This window comes from Staurois parvus, unplaced genomic scaffold (genome assembly GCF_062004578.1).
Source record: "Staurois parvus isolate SC_StPar_1 unplaced genomic scaffold, SC_StPar_1.0 ptg000355l, whole genome shotgun sequence".
NCBI classification, from domain to species: domain Eukaryota; kingdom Metazoa; phylum Chordata; class Amphibia; order Anura; family Ranidae; genus Staurois; species Staurois parvus.
This window is the reverse complement of record NW_028318151.1, coordinates 725166-746049: the sequence shown is the minus strand read 5'-3', so window position 1 is coordinate 746049 and position 20884 is coordinate 725166. Positions and strand designations below refer to the sequence as shown.

At 44.4% G+C, this 20884-nt stretch overlaps 1 protein-coding gene across 1 annotated transcript in view; it reads left to right on the top strand.

Annotated features, from left to right (window-relative positions):
• Positions 1-17360: 17360 nt before the first annotated feature.
• Positions 17361-20884, top strand: part of PRRC1 (proline rich coiled-coil 1) — a 45228-nt gene continuing 41704 nt past the window's right edge. The window contains exon 1 of the mRNA XM_089684762.1: positions 17361-17516. The gene's annotated coding sequence lies outside the window, so the exon portion shown is untranslated. The remainder of the gene's footprint in view (positions 17517-20884) is intronic.

Genomic DNA, 20884 nt, shown 5'->3' with positions numbered 1-20884 from the left:
AAATGACTATTTTACTCTGTCCCTATAAAGCCTAGCTCATCTGTCCTTATGTACCTTGGAACTCTTTTGTGCTGTACGTTAGACAAGTGATGACTATTTCATCACCTCCCTTGCCACAGACTTTGTACATAAGGAAGTCAGATGCTATCCCTACAAAATTGTGAGATTACTATTGGCGGGGAGGGACCGTAATGGGGTGTAAGGTTTTTCTTCATCCATCATATGGGGATCCTCTTGGTCCTGGTTCAGGAAGGTAGGTGTTCTGTTGTCTACAGCTTTGCTTATTAACTTCTTTACAAATGGTAGAATACAACATACAATCAGAGCTAAAAGAACTAGATTTATTAGTACCGTTACACCTATTTGGGCGAGCACTTTTTGCCACCCACTCATCCAGCTAAAATATTGATCCCACGGGTCTGAGATACCTGAGTTCTTCTTCAGCTCCACTGACAGATCTTCCAATTTATTTATACCCAGAGTAACCTTACCATTCGGGCCAGTATTGTCAGGAATATATGTACAACATGTTCCGGTTCCTTCTATCATTTTACAGACACCTCCTTTTTCTGTTAAAATCATGTCTAGAGCCATCCTATTCTGGAATGTCATGTAGGATGTAGGGGCTAACTGGTCAACGATTCCTTGAAGGGCATCCCTGGTGTAATTCACAAACCTCTGTTGGTTGTAGTATATGTAATTTATCTAATCTACATTTTTATTAACAGTTATCATGGGAATCAGGGATTCAAAACCTGCTTTACTTGGTCTTTGGCTTTAAATTTATTAGACACCCCCCTTGGGACTCCAATGGCATCTATATACACATGTGGGTCAAAACTACCAGAAGGAGCTTTTCGTTTCCTCCTATGGCCAGGCGTTGGGTCAGGGGTATTCTCTGCTAGGATGTGGAGAGGCATAATGGCCTTTGCAAGAGCACACTCACCAGTACAAATCCCTTCCAATCTTATTCTAATCTTTTGGTTCCCAGTAATTATCCGTGACACATATGTATATTCACTCACTACTATCGGAACATGCTCGTTGTGTCAAGATCATATAGATTACGGTCATAGCACCACATGGGATCTGTACTACAGAAATCAAAGGTGTAAATAGCTACATGAGTGTTGGATGAGTTGTACCAAAATATAGTGGTGTCACCTATTTCGGTGATATCCACCTGTTGAGCCTCTATCAGACTCATTAGAAAAAGGATATACAACATAGTTGTCATGGTGTAGATCAGCGGTTCTCAACCTGGGGGTCGCGACCCCTTTGGGGGTCGAACGACACTTCCACAGGGGTCGCCTAAGACCATCGGAAAACACATATTTCCGATGGTCTTAGGAACCGAGACACCGCTCCTCGCCGCCGCCACCGCCGTCTCCAGGTGTGGGCGGGATGACATGCCGCCCCTGTCATCTGGACACACCTCGAGATCAATCCTCGCCTGTGATTGGCCGCCGGCACTGTAGCTCAGGAGAGGCACACAGGCGGCCAATCACCGGCAAAGAGGTGGAGCTTGGGACGGAGGAGCCGAACGGCACCGCGAAGATCGAGCGAGTGAAGAGGAGGAGAGCGGCCGGAGAAGGAAGACATCTGACAGGTAAGTGTTGGTACCATGGGAGAGGGAGGGAGCGAGCTAGCCCAGGCTGGAGCAGGGGTCTGCAAGGTAAGTATCATTGGTGTCAGTGGGAATAGTGCCCCATCATTAGTGTCACTAATACCAATGATGGGGCACTATTCCTCCCACTGACACCAACGATGGGACACTATTCCTCCTACTGACACCAACGATGGGACACTATTCCTCCCACTGACACCAATGATGGGGCACTATTCCTCCCACTGACACCAACGATGGGGCACTATTCTTCCCACTGACACCAACGATGGGGCACTATTCCTCCCACTGACACCAACGATGGGACACTATTCCTCCCACTGACACCAACGATGGGGCACTATTCCTCCCACTGACACCAACGATGGGACACTATTCCTCCCACTGACACCAACGATGGGGCACTATTCCTCCCACTGACACCAACGATGGGACACTATTCCTCCCACTGACACCAACAATGGGGCACTATTCCTCCCACTGACACCAACGATGGGACACTATTCCCCCCACTGACACCAACGATGAGGCACGATTCCTCCCCCAAATGACACCAACGATGGGGCACGATTCCTCCCCCCACTGACAACAACGATGGGGCACAATTCCTCCCCCCACTGACACCAAGGATGGGGCACAATTCCTCCCCCCACTGACACCAAGGATGGGGCAGTATTCCTCCCCCCACTGACACCAAGGATGGGGCACTATTCCTCCCCCCACTGACACCAAGGATGGGGCACTATTCCTCCCCCCACTGACACCAAGGATGGGGCACTATTCCTCCCCCCACTGACACCAAGGATGGGGCACTATTCCTCCCCCCACTGACACCAAGGATGGGGCACTATTCCTCCTCCCACTTATACCAATGATGGGGCACTATTCCTCCCACTGACACCAATGATGGGGCACTATTCCTCCCACTGACACCAATGATGGGACACTATTCCTCACACTGACACCAATGATGGGGCACTATTCCTCCCACTGATACCAATGATGGGGCACTATTCCTCCCACTGACACCAATGACGAGGCACTATTCCTCCCACTGACACCAATGACGGGGCACTCTTCCTCCCACTGACACCAATGACGGGGCACTATTCCTCCCACTGATACCAATGACGGGGCACTATTCCTCCCACTGACACCAATGACGGGGCACTATTCCTCCCACTGACACCAACGATGGGACACTATTCCTCCCACTGACACCAACGATGGGGCACTATTCCTCCCACTGACACCAACGATGGGACACTATTCCTCCCACTGACACCAACGATGGGGCACTATTCCTCCCACTGACACCAACGATGGGACACTATTCCCCCCACTGACACCAACGATGAGGCACGATTCCTCCCCCAAATGACACCAACGATGGGGCACGATTCCTCCCCCCACTGACAACAATGATGGGGCACAATTCCTCCCCCCACTGATACCAAGGATGGGGCACAATTCCTCCCCCCACTGACACCAAGGATGGGGCAGTATTCCTCCCCCCACTGACACCAAGGATGGGGCACTATTCCTCCCCCCACTGACACCAAGGATGGGGCACTATTCCTCCCCCCACTGACACCAAGGATGGGGCACTATTCCTCCCCCCACTGACACCAAGGATGGGGCACTATTCCTCCCCCCACTGACACCAAGGATGGGGCACTATTCCTCCTCCCACTTATACCAATGATGGGGCACTATTCCTCCCACTGATACCAATGATGGGACACTATTCCTCCCACTGACACCAATGATGGGACACTATTCCTCACACTGACACCAATGATGGGGCACTATTCCTCCCACTGATACCAATGAGGGGGCACTATTCCTCCCACTGACACCAATGACGAGGCACTATTCCTCCCACTGACACCAATGACGGGGCACTATTCCTCCCACTGACACCAATGACGGGGCACTATTCCTCCCACTGATACCAATGACGGGGCACTATTCCTCCCACTGACACCAATGACGGGGCACTATTCCTCCCACTGACACCAATGACGGGGCACTATTCCTCCCACTGACACCAATGACGGGGCACTATTCCTCCCACTGACACCAATGACGGGGCACTATTCCTCCCACTGACACCAATGACGGGGCACTATTCCTCCCACTGACACCAATGAAGGGGGCACTATTCCTCCCACTGACACCAATGACGGGGCACTATTCCTCCCACTGATACCAATGACGGGGCACTATTCCTCCCACTGACACCAATGACGTGGCACTATTCCTCCTACTGCAAAATTACAGTTATGAAGTAGCAACGAAAATAATTTTATGGTTGGGGGTCACCACAACATGAGGAACTGTATTAAGGGGTCGCGGCGTTAGAAAGGTTGAGAACCACTGGTGTAGATGATGCCTTTCCCTCAGGGTTCGGGACTTTCTTGCAGTGGGAGGCGTGTATCCAAGTGTTCTTCCTGGCCACCTTGTCAGAAGGGGCTGTGGTCAGCAGAACTTGGAATGGACCATCATATCTTGGCTCAAGGGAATGTTTCCTCATAAATGTCTTTACTAATACCCAATCTCCGGGTAATAGGCTGTGAGTTCCTGTATCTGACTCAGAATCTGGAATGGAGAAAACACTTGGACATGGATACGGGTTAATTCACGTAATAATACAGTCACATAATCAGTTAACACATCAAATTGTAATTGCAACTGTTGTGGAAAATAACAACCAAGTCTGGGGGCTGAGCTAACCAAAATCTCATAAGGGGATAGGGAGTGTTCTCTCTTGGTGTGTATCTGACACTAAATAGGGCAATAAACAGACTGTCTGGCCAACTCATGCCAGTCTCTTGGGCTATTTTTTTAGCATTCTTTCTATTTTCCCACTACTTTGGGGGTGATAGGGGGTATGGAATGCCAGAGTGACTCCTAATGCCGCCCATATTTCTTTGGTTACTGAAGCTGTGAAGGCGGGGCCCTGGTCACTCTCTATCACCTCTGGAAGCCCATATCTGCATACAACCTCAGTGGGGAGTTTCTTCGCAGTTGTTTTAGCAGTCCTGTTAGTTACAGCAAAGGCCTCTGGCCAACTGGAAAACATGTCCAACACCACTAGGGTGTACTCAACCGCCCACTCTTTGGCATCTGGATATGGTCAATTTGTATCCTATGAAAAGGGTATAGGGGTTTGGCCAAGTGTTTCTGTGGTGTCTTCTCTGTGCGTCCCGGATTGCATTTTGCACATATGGCACATGTTCTGCAAAAATTGATCGTCAATGTGGTGATTCCAGGCGCTAGATAGTACTTGTTGATGAGAGAGTTCATGAGGCTCTTTGACAGATGGGCTGCTCCGTGTGCCCACTGGACTACAGCTGGAAACATATTCTTGGGTAAACAAAGCCTCTTGTTGCACTCAAACAGACCGTCTTTGAAAATAGCTCCTCTCCATCTCCAGCTTTCTTTTTCTTCTTGACTTGCTGCTTCTTGGAGTTCCTTGAGGTAGTTTCTGTCCACAGGTAAGGTCTGTAAGGTGAACATTGGTTCCCACTCTCCGGTCACCTCTCCTTCCATTTCTGGTGGTCCCATGGCCGCTCGTTTTGCCGCCAAATCTGCCAGATTATTGCCTTTGGCTTCTGAAGAGTTTAATTTCCCATGAACTTTTACCTTCAGAATAGCCACTTGAATGGGTAGAAGGAGTGCTTCCAGCAGTCATCCAATGGCTGCTCCATGTCTTATGGACGTACCTGCCGCAGTCATAAATCCTCTTGCCTTCCATGTGGGTCCAAAGTCATGGGCCATCCCAAAGGCATATCTGGAGTCTGTGTAGATATTGGCCCTTTTTAATCTGCCTATCTGGAACCATCAACAAAGAAAGTGAAGTCTGGATCCTGCAGAGGTGTTTCACTAACTGTGGGGAGATGGAAGATTTCCATTTTCATCACTTCAACACAATCATGTGGAGTAGTACAGGGGTCTCCTTCTTCACCTTCGCCTTCTTCTCCCCCCCTCGAAAAATGGCAGAAGGGTGGCTGGGTTGAGAGTGAGACACCTTTGGAGGGTCACATTGTCAGGAATGAGGAGGGAGATTTGCAACCGTAGATGTCTGGCCGTGGACAGGTGTCGGGGTTGTACTTGATTCAGGATGGCAGCAATGTCATGCGGTGCCAGAAGAAACGGGGTGTGGTAAAACGAGGTCTGAAGTTCTGTCCAATAGTGCTTGAGCAGAGAAGACAGCTGTTAGAGATGAAGGACCACCCCTAGCTACGGGATCCAAATGACAAGAATAGTACCCAATGGGTCTGGTTTGCCCTCCATGTTCTTGAGCTAGGACCCCCGTGACGTGGCCTTGCTTTTCTGACACAGTTTGAAAGGTTTCTCATAATCTGGAAGTCCCAAGACAGGAGCGGTGGATATTGCTTGCTTCAGCAGAATAAAATTATCCATGGCCTTGCTTGACAAGGTAAATGGCACAGACTTGAGAGCATCATAAAATGGTTGCATACGGACCGATGCATCAGGGATCCATGCCCTGCAGTAGGATATGAGTCCAAGAAAGGCATGCAGTTGTTTAGCTGCTTTAGGTTGGGGAATATCCTGGATTACAGCTACACGGTCCCCCAGTCTTGTTTGAAAATACTGCCATAAGGGGTGACACGGGTTTGCCCATTTCCTAACGAGAGTTGGGGCGTGGTGGTTGATATTCACGCTGCCCGTCTCGGGGGTCCCTGTCTTATCTGGGATATCTTGGGGCTCTGCATTCTCTTCTAAAGTGTCCCCGTTTCCCACAGTTATAACAGGTGATCCTTTCCCTGATATTTGGCAATGGTGGTGGACGAGTGTAGGTGGGATCTTCATCATTGACCACCATGAGGGGCGCTGTTTTTTTTCCTTTTTTATTTTCTATGCCTCTGGCCACCAACAGTCATCAGACATCTTCATAGAGCGGTATTCAGGGCGGGCCACCATCAGACCTTTCCTGATATCCTCTTTGAGCCCTGAGACAAAAGCAGTTGAGAGCATGTGTGTTTGTGCCTTTTCATATTGAGAGAAGCCCAGATCATCAAAGGCCTGTATGAGTCTGGCATAATACTTCTCCACAGACTCCCCTTTATCTTGGGTGATGTCTTGAATTGTGGTAGTCTGATCCGCCAATTTCTCCTTTTTTTAGTCGTGGAGCTGGGCACAAAACTCCACGCCTGAAGAACAGGAAATAGCACTTATCAGGCAGGCATCATTGAAGCCCATCTGCATAACTGGCCAGAAAACATGTCCTGCTTTAATTTGGCATAGACTGAGCAGGTCTTTCCAAGCAGCTGAGTAAGTTTCTTGTATCTGCACTACCCAGCGGTAAAGGGGCATTGGCTGTTTCTCTGGGTCAGGCAGACTCGTCACTAAGACCGCTGCTTGTGATGGGGTAAAAGCGACATACATTACCGGTGCCCCTTCCGGTAATCTTGAATGTCGGTGTTGTCTTGTGTACTGTTCCGGTTTAGTTTGTACTCCACTGTGCGTGGGTTTGGGAATCAAATCTATTGGTGCCCTTGTCGCTTGCAGCTGTCGATCACTCCATTCAGATGCATCGTCATTCAATTGGACATCTGACATAGGTTTGGGAGTCATACCTATCGGCATCCTTCCTGCTTGAGGTTGTTGATCATCCGACTCGAATACATTGTCATTCATGTATCCGGCTTGTGAAGGTGACACTTCCATATTGGGGAAAACGGGAGTGTGGTAGGAACCATCCTGGTTTAGAACAGGGAGAACTGGGTATATGCCTTATTTAGGCCTTCCGGGTGTACCAAGATGGCCGGCGAACGGAAGTGCACTGGGCTGGGCAGGAAGTGACAACACAGGTGTAGCAAGATGGCTGCTAGCAGGAAGTGTACTGGGCAGGAAGGGACAAAGCAGGAGCAGCAAGATGGCTGCCATCAGGAAGTGCACTGGGCAGGGCTGGGGTGATGGGCATAAAGTAAGCGTTAGACAAAGGGCAGGACTGTCCCTCCCCTCCTCCACCCCACATTCCAACATAGGGCGGTGGTTTTAGCAAACTTCCAATTACAATTTTGTGATACAAATACATTATACAATTGCCATTTTCTTGAATTTCTTCCAACTATCCTTCTTTATACAACACTTTTCCAGTTCTGTACAAAACTTCTGTCACGTTCAGCAAACCTTTATCACATAACATTCCTCTCTGTTCCTACAATGATTTATGCCAGTCCTGACCTTCAGCTTACAAACTTTCGCTACTTACTATAACTTTAACTGCTTCACTTCCTTCACAATATGACATGCCAGTAATCCTTTTCAATATTTTAACACATTAATGGTACACATAAACAGTTTATTTATTTTTTTTTCCCCTGTAGCAATACCTGTTCTGTCCACTACTCTTTGTGGATAACTTCGGCTACATTATACCAAACTTCTTGCTGTCCTCAAGCACATGTTTGTCAACTAAGACATCTTTCTTCTCTTTTTTTTTTTTTTTCGCCATACCTCCTTATCTTTAATTCCACATACTTTTCCTTTTCTCTCTCTGCAACCAGGTCACATGCTAACATTCCTTTCTAGGGGTCTTATCAGCGTCTGACCCATCTCCTCCCCCCTTCTCTGTCCTTCCTAACAGGAATCTAAGACACTTCACAGGCTGCTGTCCAGACTTTCCTTAACCCTTAACAAACCCCAACCTTCTGTTATGAATGGCAAACATTAGCTTACAGACACACATTTAGGACATAACATAGCAGTCTATCTTGGTGGGCTCTGAGTACAGACCACTGAGTAACTCATCGTAACCCACACAAACAGTTACGGCACCCGCTGTCACACTACCGTGACGCATATCCGACACCTCCTCTGTTGTGGTCAACACACAAGGTTACCACACACCCAGAGAAATTATGTGTCAAAACCCTCAGTAGGTCCACTCCTCTTCCACCTCAAGACTGATACATAAAAACACACAACAGAGACCCAGGTAACAGATAAGCACATGCAGGTATATTTAAATAAACTCCGGGCATACAAGGTTACCTGCCTTTATTGACCTTTAGCAGCCCTACTAGGCACAGGTATGAATCAACAACAAAGACAGGATAAGCAATGGTAAGATAGCAAAATATATCTTACCATGCTCCGAGAGGTGATCAAGCTCTTCGGCCTGTCCAGTTTGACTGACACCGAACGCCTTTTCATGGCGGCTGGCTGCAGGTTCATTATTCAGTTCCCGGGTTTCGGCACCAAATTGTTTTAGTCATGGACTTAATCATCCAGTGCTTATCTGTTCCTGTCCAAAATTTATGACGCTGGCCAGCTTGTGGAATGTGCGCACATAAAGAAACTCACACTGACACCTTTGGTCTGTGAAAACTTCTCTCTAATTTATTGAAATGAAACCGTGAGCTTATATATGAAAAATGATGCGAACATCACGTGATAACAGCATAAGCATTATATTAGTCTTTGATTGGTCACTTTACACGAAAACAATCTCCGTCATGGTATAGGTGTGATCTTCTTCAGTCTTATCTTAAAAAGAGAAAAACATTCTTTTGTCTTCCAAATCACAGGGAGGGGGTCTGTTCCTGTGAGCAAATATTTCTTAAGCAAGGATTTCTTAAAGTACCACAAAGCCCAGCAGGCAGAAAATATTCACACAACATATGTATTAAAGTATAAAAGTAAATATTTATAAAACTTATAGAAATAGCGTATATATATATATATATTCAATAGGAAACGAAATAGGCATTTTACCAAATCCATCACAGAACAAGCTAAAGTTAGAAGCTAAATCGCTACCATGCACAGCTGCACCAAATTTTGCACCAGTTTTAGTAAGTCAACCCATAGAGTCTGTAAGCAGAGTGAAAAAAAAGTATTTCGGTGCTTTCAGCTTAGTACATGAACAACAGTCAAAGAAATATTTACCCTAGGTTCACACCTAAGCGTTTTCCACAGCATTTTGCAGAAACGCACTACAGTCCAGTTAACATGATTCCTATGGGACATGTTCATATCTCCGTGTTTTCACCGGGTGCGTTTTTTGGAAAGGATCAGGGACTTTTTTGAATGCAAAAAGTTGTGTTTTTGGTTCTATAGACTTCAATGGAAATTCTGCAGAAAAGCATGAAGTGTGGTTTCTCTGCGATTGATGCGTTTTGTGCATTAAATCTGCCTAGCTACAAGAAAAAAACAAAAACGCAAAATGCATCAAAAACAGGTGCAAAATGCAACGCAATGCAGAAACGGATCAAACGCAAACTGCATAGGTGTGAACCTTGCCTTAAAAAGTACTTATTCTCAATTCCTATTGGTGGAGTCTCCACAGTTCTTATCACTTTCATTACCGCTCTGCACATTCTGGTCACCTTCATCACCGCTCTGCACAGCAAGTGTGCACAGGGATATACAGTACTGTACAGTATTTGCTGAAAAGCACACCAAAAAACTTCTCAGTATTGTAAGTACATGTCAGACCAGGAAAAATGTATGCAGCTCATGTTCGTCAACCGAAGCGGAGTTCATGAACGGAAGCAAATTTTAGTGAACTCTTCTGTTCGTGAATCTGAGTTCTTCGTGGATAGAAGCATTCGTGAACTGAGGTATCTTTGTACGTCCAAGCACTTCTCTTACTTGACTGTAAGTTCAGATATTTGTTTGTTTAACCACTTGCCCTCCAAAGGATTTACCCCCCTTCCTGACCAGGCCATTTTTTGTGTTACGACTCTGCATTACTTTAACTGACAATTGCACGGTCATGCAACGCTGCACCCAAATGAAATTTAAGTCTTTTTTTTCCCCGCAAATTGAGTTTCCTTCGGTATTTGATTACCTGTGCATTTTTTTTTTTTTGCTCTATAAAAAAAGACCTACAATTTTAAGAAAAAGCAATATTTTAGACTTTTTGCTATTAAACATGTCCAGTAAAAAAAGTTTTAAAAACTGAATTTCATCATAAATTTTAGGCCAAAATGTATTCTGCTACATGTCTTTGCTAAAAAAAAAAAAAAATCCCAATACATGTAAATTAATTGGTTTACGTGAAAATTATAGTGTTTACAAATGGCGGTATAGATACTGGGATTTTTTTAATTTTTTTTAATTTTTAATAGTAATGGAGGCGATCAGCTGCTCTTCTCTCTCTACAACCCCCCTTTTTTATTTTTTACACTCTGATAGAAACAGAGGTCACCCTCTTTTCCTATCCAATATCAAATTCCCTAATATCAGGCCCTACGTAACCCTTGCATTCCAAATACTCAACAGGAAACTCAAAGATTCCCTAGCAGACACCCCAGAGCCATACTGTTCAGTGGTTTTACTGAAACCAATACTTTTGTACCAATACTTTTTGTCATAACTTTTAAATGCTGGAGCATTAAAAAATAAAAATTGGTACTGTTCTCCACCCCAAGGTGGCTCAGGTCAAGAACAAATCGGCATGGTTCTTCCTGAATTAAAAGATGTCTGTGATTATTAATGAAAAACTGTGACTGAGGTGTGGGTGGAAGAGAACTCACGCGGGGTCAAAGAGTGGTTTTATGGCCCATGGCCAAGGGGCTCTTTTTTTGGGGGGAGCTGAAAAAACAGGGAGTCAGATAAAAGGAAAGCCACAGGGCAATAATTCCAGCACAATGAATGACAAACAGAAATATAAAAGGGTGGCAATAGGGAACGTCAAGGGATAAGTCCAGAGTCACAAGGCAACAAGCTAGGCACAGTGAGTAGCAGGCTGCAATCTGGTACAGCAGAGGTTAAGTTCAGGGTCAGAGGGCAACAATTCAAGAACGAGGAAAAAGGAAGCAATCTGGAACAGCAGGGACTTAAGCTGGCCATAGAATATCCAATTTTCTTGAGATTTTTGGTTTAGATTTACCAAAAACCTTATAATAGGAGGTCAAACCTAACAACACTTTCAATTGTATCCAATTAGGTAGGCTTTTGCACTACATAGTTGAAGGTAAATCTAAAGGAAATTGGGCAGAAATTGGACAGAAAATTGTATAGTTTATGGTCAGCCTTAGTCCAGGGTCAAAAACCAATTGTGGGTCCTCAGAGGGCTGTGTGTCCTGGCCTCAGCTTTAGGCATCAGTTGAAGGAAGAGCAGAGAGTAGCGTCTAAGTGTCCAGAAAGCAACACAGAATGAAAAACCAAAATTGTGCATATAAATTGACTTGGTTACACACTGCATCTGAATTAGAGATCACCAATTTCACAAAACAACAGAAAAAAAATCCAATTTTTCTGACCTCCATTACATAAACAAGTGTTTCTCAACTGTTTTTCAGTCAAGGCACCCTTTAAAATTCTGCACAATCTTGAGACACCCTTTAAAATGTTACACAATCTGGAGGCATCCATTACAAATTGTAAAAAACTAAATGAATCGTGTTACAGAATACTGCAACATGTTAGAGGTGATTTATTCTTCCAGATCAAATACACTTTTGCACACTGGTACTGACTAGTATTCCAATGTTTCTCTTCTCCCTCTTTTCACACCCTGCTAATGTGACCTCAGTTCTGACAGAGAGGGGCAAGGAAGGATCCTGTGCAAGTGCCTGATGTCCTACTTAATAACTGATGACATCATTGGTTGTTATGTCGCATGCAGCTAGAAGGTTGTAACGGTGCACAATTCAAAACCGTGGCTTTGTGTACCTGAAAGGCAGGCTTGATTCCCTCGCTAGCTTTAGACAATTTTGTGGGTATTTTTAGACATTTTGCCAAGGCACCCCTGAAGAAATCTGAAGGCATCCTGGTTGAAAAAGGCTGGCATAAACTATGTATGTTTGCATAGGGTTTTGACCTTTGATTGAACATTATTTGGCTAGGGACCTTGATCACTCTTTACTGACCATCTGATTTGGATAGCTAGACATCCTGCTTGGTCAATGATCATCACAAACACACCCCCATTGGATTTCTCCTGCTTACCTAGTCCCCCCAGTGTGCCCTTCCTCTTTCACTTCTTATTTTACTAGTTGGTTACAGAGTTTCAGCTGAGTCTATGCTGGAGGGTGAAAATGTGGATTACAGCAGAGTATTTCTTGGACCAAGATTTTTATTGTCTAGTGCAGGAGTCTCCAAACTTTCTAAATAAAGGGCCAGTTTACTGTCATTCAGACTTTAGGGGGGCCAGACTGCAGCAAGTGGGAGTAGAAAACGTCCTGGCATTAGTGGAAATAAACAGTGTTCCATCTTTAGTATTAAGGGGAGGAATAGTGCATCTTCATTAGTATCAGTTGAAAGAATAGTGCCCTACAATTGGTGTCAGTGGAAGGAATAGTTCCCCATTATTGATGTCAGTGGGTGGAATAGTGCCCAGTCATTGCTGTCAGTGGGTGGAATAGTGCCTAGTCATTGCTGTCAGTGGGTGGAATAGTGCCCAGTCATTGCTGTCAGTGGGTGGAATAGTGCCTTGTATGATTGGAAGGGATAATGCTTGAAGGGCCAGATAAAAGGGCCACATCCAGCCCCCGGGCAACAGTTTGGAGACCACTGGTCTAGTGCACTGATTCTGTGTATGTACCCTCATTGTAATTGGAATTATACTTGCTGTTATATATGCCTTTACATTCTTTAGTATAAACTGAAATGGAGAACAATTGATACTATTCCATTATCTGGAAGCCATTATTGTAATTATTTGACTGGATCATTTATATTGGTCATGTATTGGGCTGTTGCTTCCCTCTTTTTTTTAAATCTTCCAATGATGATACCCTACCTCTAAAACCAGGGAGAAGGAGGAGGGACGTGGTTTCAATGTCCGAATCAGCTCCAGCCTTCTACGAGGAGAGTTTCAGACCCTTGGCTTTATAAGGCAAGTGTGTATCATGGAACTGTGTGAGAAGAAAATAGGAGGACCATGCTTAACTGTAGAAAGAGTAGACTCTGTTCACAAGGAGGCAAAATAACGCAGGTCATGCACTCCTACAATAGTGGGTTTTCAGGAACATTTGCTGGAAGTTGAGGGAATGCTTCTGTGACGGTCGCGGCGTCAGAGCCCCAGCCCTTCTCACCAACTTGTGACTGAAGGACTACCCAATCTAAAACCGCGCTGTCACGCGCGTAACAATACCATGCTCAGTTGCACCCTGCGCAAAGATTTTCCAGCTAATGGACCACAATCTATGTGCCACAGGCTGAGAGCGATTCTTACTGGGTCAGCTTAATTACGCAATTAACTGTTCACACTGCCACCACCGCCTTTTTGTACAGAGGAGGAAATTTGCCAAACTTAGCAGTAACACTATGATGTTTGAATAATCGTCTGTATACACGCTGTCACCGCAGGCAGATGCATATAGAGGTTTAAAACAAAGAGTAGCACTCTTCAGAGACAGGAATTCTTAGTTTGCATTAAAGAGCTTTAGAAACAGTTCAACACTTTTCAGAAAATAAGATTTATTACTAAAAAGGTCAAAATGGTGCAATAAAAGTATTTACATAAAAAGATGTAGCCTATATATATATATATATATATATATATATATATATATATAAAAAAATACAGAGAGCAATACCACAACAGAGAGATAACAGAAAGAAGTTTAGAGGGGTAGAATACTTGCCGTCAGCCTTGGTTTAAGCAGCGTTCAAGTGTCAGAGCAAAAGGGTGCCTTTTCTCCCAAAGTTGGTTCCTGATGTTAAAAGGGAGATCTCTTCAACTTACTGCTCCAAGCATAACAGCCTTTTTCTAGGAACCCAGCAGGGTGTCTCCTTAAAGCAGAGAACAAATCGCCTCATTTGGGGAGGGGTGTTTTAGGCGGGGAACTCAGGCTTTGACCAAATCCCTCCCAGTTTATATCATGGTCAATCACCTTCCCTAGGTACATGTAGCAGCCTATCCACTAGTAGATTAATATGGAGAATGATATCCTGAACGTCCAGACATCAAATATGCCATATTTTACTATTTTAGCTAGAACTATATGGCTTCCTACTCTCCTGTAGACTTTAACTAGGGATGTAAGATATCAAGCGACTCGCATTAAAATGACCAATCTGAATATATGTTTTCACATGGGATATATGTTTTACTGCTATCCTGGAATGCTTTTGAAGTCCAGTGACTGCCAGGTTTATGGCTTTACGATCAGCTTCAGAGCAAGAGTTTGCCAGACACCCTGGCATCAGCTAATTGGGTTTACAACCATGAAGGATATCCGTGTCCTGTGCACTTCTGAACCCAGCACACAAGGACCTAGTGTCACTCAACAGAGAGGGAGGGGGGAGCTGATTTGGAGTGAGAAATTATACAAGATGGAGGGTCTTTACCAAAATGGATGTTCGCGTCCATATTTGTACGTACAATTGCTACAGCTTCTTTGTTCAAATCCCCAACAGATCCCTGACTACCCTCCTACATTAAATAACCAAGAACATTAAAGAGGGGTTAACTCTCCATTCTGACTGGTGGAGGACATACGGTTCCTGTGAACAAAAGGAGAGAAAATATGGCTCCTATGAACGGGAGTAGAGTAAATTCATCCACTTCAAGGTCCATCATAAATACCGCCGTATGGACCCAGAGACAGGAGTGCATACCCACACTGTTAAGAGACTAAAAGGCAGTTTGAAATGGCAGAACAAACAAGGGGACCACGAGACATTGTATGAAGTCACACTTTGCAGAGTTCGTGTGGAGGCAGAAACAAAAGTATGAGGATGTGCTCTCCAGTAGTGTACTCAGCATTACTGAATATTATCCTCCTCACAAACATTAATAACCTTCATTTTGACATATATAAATAAGTTCAGATATGAAACAAACACGCTTATTCTTCATTTCTCCCAATGAGTTAAACGTCTCACAAAATGCTGAGACTCCCTGTTAATGGAAATGTAGCAAAAATCTGAAATCACCCAATACCATGTATGTAACAAGCAGCAGTGACATTGTTTTAAAAAAAAATGCTCATTTAGCCCTGGTTCACGTTTGGTGTTTCCCCATGGATGTGTTGCCGCAGGGAAACCGCATAGTGCAATGCAGTTCCCAGAGTGTGGGGCTGCCATTAGGATTACACCCCGGTCACATTGGGTGCGACTTGGCATGCGATTTGCATGCCAGGTGACTTGCAAATCATATGCCAAGGCGCACCCTATTGTCTACTATTAGAGCGGTCATATTGGTGCGGTTCTGACTTGGCCGGAGCCACACCGATTTCTAAAATAGTGCATGCCTATTAGTGCCACCTCATTAGTGCCCATCAGTGCCACCTATCAGTCATGCATATCAGTGCAGCCTCATCAATGCACATCAGTGAAGGAGAAAAATTACCTGTTTGCAAGATTTTATAATAGAAACAGAAACTTTTTTTTCAAATTGTTTGCTCTTTGTTTATAGCACAAAATATAAAACACCCAGTGGTGAGTAAATACCACCAAAAGAAAGCTCTATTTGTGAGAAAACAATTATACAAATTTCATATGAATACAATGTTGCATGACCGCGCAATTGTCAAAGTGCGACAGCGCTGAAAGCCGAAAATTGGCCTAGTAAGGAAGGAGGTATAAGTGCCCAATAGGCAAGTGGTTAAACAGCACATACATACATACATGCCCCTATCCGAAAGCATGAGGTATTGAATTGGCTGCCACGTGAGTTATAAACTTTTATATGGTTATATGCTATTTGTCCCTACTGTGGAAAATAAAATATACTGCACTATGGGAGGATCTATCTTATTTCTCATTTGAGAGATTGATGCTGCAAATTTCCTGGAGAGGAGCCATTGGTGGGATACTAAATCCTGAGAGATTTGGGTGCGACAAGGAGCAGCATTTGGAGTGATAGCTATCTTGGAGGATCTGTGAGGGGGATCCACAAAAGCGCTTTGATCCGCAAGGGTCGAAGTGATGAGGTGAGAGGCTAATCCAGATGGTGGTCGGATTGTCAGAATTCACATTCACCCAAAGATCCACATGATTTCTCTTTATTTATGGTCACCAACTGTAGTCATCGGAAGCACGTGTTTTATTTTTATTTTTATCACTATCAATACCTATTGGACTTTGTGAGCACTGTTTGATGTATAGTTGTATTGGGGTGTTCCCACTACACGAGAGGCACGTGTGATTTTATATGCACGGTATTATATATATATTTATATATATTTAAATGTGTTTCTTACTTGTTTCCATTATATGAATTTATTTTTATAGATTTAATGAATCATGGGCACAAATTAATAATTAATATGAATTGATATCACTTTCACTTTTTACTTATTATTTTTATTTAAATTGATGCAATTTTGAGATTACACATCACTTAATATTTATGTGTACATATATTTTAAGGAGTAGCGCAACATTCTTTATTGTATTTATGTTAAACAGCACTAACACACGTGAACGAGCCCTATAGGATTATGTGTGCAAAACGGTCTACATCCCCCGACAAACAGGTCACAGGGGGTCTCGGGACAGCTCGTCAGCCTCCTGCTCTCCTTTCTCCTGGGCTCAGTTCAGTCACATTCATGAGCCATCCTCCGAGAATTTTAAAAAATTGGGGGTAGGCTGTGGAAACAGAGGGAGACAACCTACTCAGACATGCAGCTTATATACACCCAGCAACCAGCACTTCATTTCCCAGCCCCGCCCATCTCCCAGCATCCCCTTGGCTGCCCTCCAATGCTGGCTCTGGGATTCCTGACTAGCGTAGCCTCGCTCTCCTGTTTCAGCTCTGGTGATCCCTGCCTGTAGTAGCCCCGCCTCCTGGCCATGTCCCCGCCCAGTCCGGGTTACGTGGCAGCGCTGCCGTCAGCAGCAGTTCGGCGGCGGACATATTCTATGCCGGCCTGTGTGTCCGGGGAGCGGAGTGAGTGACAGAACACGGCGGAGAGGGCCCCAGCCTCTGTTCCTGTACTAGACGGACATACTGCAGGTGGGTGCATCCTGTGTGACGGTACAGAGCGGAGAGTGCGGGCGTGTCACTCCAGGAGCACATCTCTCCTCCAGCTATACATTCCTCACACACTGCACAGCACTGACATGGAGGACCACACCATTCATTACATTTCATATACTCTGTATATAAAAGGAGGGCTCACAGACACTGCCAGCTTCTCACCGGGGACTTTTCCCCTCACTGTGTTGTCACCCGGGCAGGAAGTGAGCTGAAACCTGCATCGGAGACAGGGATGATGATGATCAGTAAGTGGATGGGGTTGTAGCTCGTCTCCATTCTAGTATATATCAGGTGTTGTCACGGAGACAGGAAGTCAGGGGAAATTACATGCAGCAACAAAACTCTACAGGGGGACCAGAGAGAAGGCCTGCAGACCTGAAGCATTGGCTGAGCTGATGTACTAGTGACATCTATGCACATTTAACAGCTGCACATTTTGCAAAAAATATGTAAAAAATGCACCCATATTGATCAGTTAAATCTGAACTCCAGGCACAAAGATTCTCATTTCAATATATTCCTCAATAGCCGCAAAGGTTACAAATCCACTTTATGTGCACCAAATGCCTTTGCAAACCCAGATATTACTTTGCAAAAGTTACAGCAATATCATCACTGCCCTGTCAAAAGCCTGTGTAGAGAGGAGATGTGGGAGGGGTCAAAGGCTCCACCCACTACAAGAGGGGGTGGAGACGAGACCAGTCATCTTGTACAAGGAGAGAGAGCAGCAGTGACCAGTCTTTGGTGCACATTTATTAAACAGAAATTAATTTCAGTTCTCAATAAAATCATCTCCTGTGTTTATGAAGCCGAGAACAGTTGCTCTCAGGAGGAGACGTTATTCCTGTGAGAATGGCTGCGATTTGAGTAGAAGTGGAAGGGCTGCCAGTGATCTCACAAGATTACAATGCAGCTGAGTTTAAAGAGGAGTTCCAGCCCCCCCCCCCCAAAAAAAAAAATAAGTCAGCAGCTACAAATACCTCAGCTGCTGACTTTTAAAGGCTCAAGGTTTTTTACCTTCATGCAATCTATACATGAAGGTAAAAGTTTCTGTGTGCAGCAGTGCCCCCCCCCCCAATACTTACCTGAGCCCCATCAAGATCCAGATGCTTGCTGTGGGGGCACCCGATAGAAAGGAGGAGCCGGCTGGGGACCCCAGAAGAGGAGGATTCGGGCTGCTCTGTGCAAAACCATTACACACAGCAGGTAAGTATGATATGTTTGTTATTTTGCAAAAAAAGAACCTTTTATTATCACTTTAACATGAGGACATTTACCTGTTCAGGGTCCAGTGCCGTTGTCACCTCGGCTAGGTTTTCACTAGCCTCTGGGTTCCTGGTGCCGGCATTGCAGGTGAGTGAAACTGGAAGTGAAGCCTTGCAGCGTCACAGTTTCCTACTGCACATGTGCTTGTTGCACTGCGCATTGATTGGTTCCACATTCTTCTGGGACTTGTGAAGTGTCTCAGTAGACTTCAGGGGGAAGGATGGGGGCCGAACCTCCGGCTTAGTTCGCTGCAAGTGGGAACAGGTACCTATCAAAATCAGGTAGCCGCTCCCCTCTCCCTCCTAAATGTGCCAAATGTGGGGGGGCAGACAAGCAGAGTGTCCCCTTTTGAAGTGAAACCAAGGTTAAACAGACCATGTAATTACATGAAAATAATAAGTCCTGAGCACTGGAGCTTTTTTTAACGGGCATTTTTTTTAACGCTCATTTCGGCACATTCTTTAACTGCGTGTTTTACCCCTTTTTATTGCACATTTTGTCAGTTTTTGTAATGCGCATTTGGGCACTTTCCTAAACACATTTTGGCGAAGGTTATTTTCACACACATTTTGGTGTAGTTTGTAATGCGAATTTTGGCGCTTTTTTTAACACCTACTTTGGCACTTTTTGTAATGTGCATTTTGATGTTTTTTATGCGCATTTTGGCAAAACGCACATCTGCAGCCACTTTTGGGGTGCTATTAATTAATGGCACTGCAAGTATGAAATACTTTTTGTATGAGTTTCCGGAACACACACAAAAAGCGGTTTTAGAAAGTAAGCCAAAATACATGTTTAAAAAAGGCACCAAAATGCACATAAAAAATGTGCTAAAATGCATTTTAAAACATGTGCTTTTAAACGTTGCACCAAAATGCGCATTAAAAAAAAATTGTCCAAAAAGCCAAACTTAACCTTTTTGGGCATGAAGCGGTCTGCGTTTTCTCAATGCGTGTTTTGGTGCGTTTGTAGCGCATTTGTAAAATGACAAAATGTTCAGCAAAATATGTCTGCTAACCGCATTTGGGGTGTCATTAACAATGAACGACACCCAAAAGCGCACTGCGTATTTTGACACAATTTTAGCGCCATTTGGAATCGAAGCCAGAATTACGCAATTCTCCCATCAATTCTGCATTGCTCAGGTGTGAATGGGGCATAAAAGACAACACAGTATAAAAAAGTTATTTATATATATATTAAAGTATATACACATATATGGTTATTTATATTGATTTTTTAACCCCATTGGTGGTGATATTAGGAAGAGAGAAGCCTTCTTCCTCACATCACAGCAGATTCTCACCAAGATTCTCCAGCTCTGGCCTGGGGATATTTTACAGGGATGGCCAGTGATATCTTCAGCTCTCACCTTCATAAACCGGCCATCTCTGTAAAAGTGAATGACAGAAGGGTGTGTCCTGTGATGAGCTGTCAAGAGCATGTTCTCCTCTCCTCAGCTTCATAAACTGGCACACATGAGAGATCAGTTGAGATCATCAGGATCTCAGCTTTTCTCTCTCTCATAAATGGGACTCCTTTATTACCGGAAGTTCCTGCACAGAAGAAACATTTCACACTGAATTACTGCACAGATCTGGAAGAAATATACAAAGCAAACCAAGATTCAATGAAGAATACATGTCTATTTATTTAGATGATGTTTGCTTATCTCAGTTCAGCTTTAAAAAAATATTCTTTTATTTATTTTTTTTCCATTTGAGCCTGTAAAGCTTTGCAACTGTGATCATTGAATTGTGGGTGCAATGCTCTTGTTCCTGCAGACTTTTCCTCCAGGTACAGACCTTCAGTTAGAGAGATGGAGGAAATATCATGGGTGGCATTGCTGCACTTGTGCACCATTGAGAACTAAAAGGTTCTGCCTGCACCATGGTAGTAAATCCAAAGAACCACCAGATTTTGTACGGTGTGGAAGGGGGTGGGAGGAATCTGTAGACTAACTGTTTTTCATGTTACATCCTAAATATTTTCATGGTCAGAAAGATGAACATATATTTTAGGCAGGCCAATTTTCTCTTATTCCACCTGCAGGCTCAAAGAGAGATTAGGCAGTTCCC